The sequence below is a fragment of the Pistacia vera genome, unplaced genomic scaffold (genome assembly GCF_008641045.1).
Source record: "Pistacia vera cultivar Batoury unplaced genomic scaffold, PisVer_v2 Contig12, whole genome shotgun sequence".
Classification (NCBI taxonomy): Eukaryota; Viridiplantae; Streptophyta; class Magnoliopsida; order Sapindales; family Anacardiaceae; genus Pistacia; species Pistacia vera.
The window spans coordinates 87,935-89,283 of NW_022195248.1; positions in this window are offsets into that span (position 1 = coordinate 87,935).

Consider the following 1,349-nt stretch of genomic DNA (forward strand, 5'->3'; position numbering starts at 1 on the left):
CAAGATGATTAGGTACATAAAGAGGCTTGAGACTTTAGGGTTTGGTGTGGATGCAGACTTACAAGTGGATTTAATTTTGTGGTCACTTACTGATTCCTTTTCACCATTCATAATGAACTTCAATATGAACACGACAGTGAAATCCCTGTAAAAGCTTCTGAACATGCTAAAGACTATGGAGCAGGACATGAAAAAGTCCAAGCTTGTTTTACTAGTTGCTGCCAGTAAAGGAAAGGGAAAGGCCAAGGTCAATCCCAAGCCCAAGCCCAAGCCCAAAGGACAAGATGCTCTCAAGCCTGAGGGTGGCGTTGGAAAGGGTGGGAAGATAGTCTATTTCTAGTGTGGCAAGCCTGACCACTAGAGGAAGCACTGCAAGGCTTTCCTCGCTAACAAGAAGAAGTCAGACGCTTCGACTTTAGGTATGTACATGATTGAGATTAACTTCTCTCCTTCAACATCTTGGGTCATTGACACAAGATGTGGTACTCATATTTGTACTGATGTGCAGGGACTAAGGCAGAGTAGATTGCTTGCCAAGGGAGAAGTGGACCTACGAGTTGGAAATGGAGCACATGTGGCTACATTCGCTATAAGGACTTATTGTTTATCTTTGGGTACGGGCTTGTTATTGGAGCTTCATGATTGTTATTTCGAACCTTCTATTTCCAGAAGTATTATTTCAAAATCCATTTTGGATAATATAGGATATTATTTTGAGATTTCTAATGGATTGTTGTCCTTTAGTTTGAATGGTATTCTATTTGGAATTGCAAGGTTATATAACGGATTATATGTTCTTGATCTAAACAATAAAGATATTCTCAATGTTGAAACTAAGAAATCTAAACATAGCGATCAAAACCAAACATACCTATGCATTGTAGATTGGGTCATGTTAATCAAACCTGCATTGCAAAACTTCAAAGGGATGGAGTTTAGGACCCATTTGACTTCCAGTCATTTGAGGTGTGCAAGACATGCCTTTTAAGCAAGATGACCAAGTCGCCTTTCACAGGTCAAAGTGAAAGGGCTATTGAACTGTTAGGCATCATCCACAGTGATGTATGCGGTCCACTAACAGTTGAAGCTAGAGGTGGATATTCACACTTCATCACATTTACTGATGATTTTAGTAGATATGGCTATATCTACTTTATGAGACATAAATCTAAAGCCTTTGATAAATTCAAAGAATTTACGAATGAAGTACAAATATGTTGGGCAAAAGTATTAAAGCTCTTCGGTCGGATCGAGAAGGTGAATACTTGAGCTCAGGGTTTTATGAATACCTGAATGAATGTGGGATAGTATCACAACTCACCCCTCGGTATGGACCCCAACACAATGGA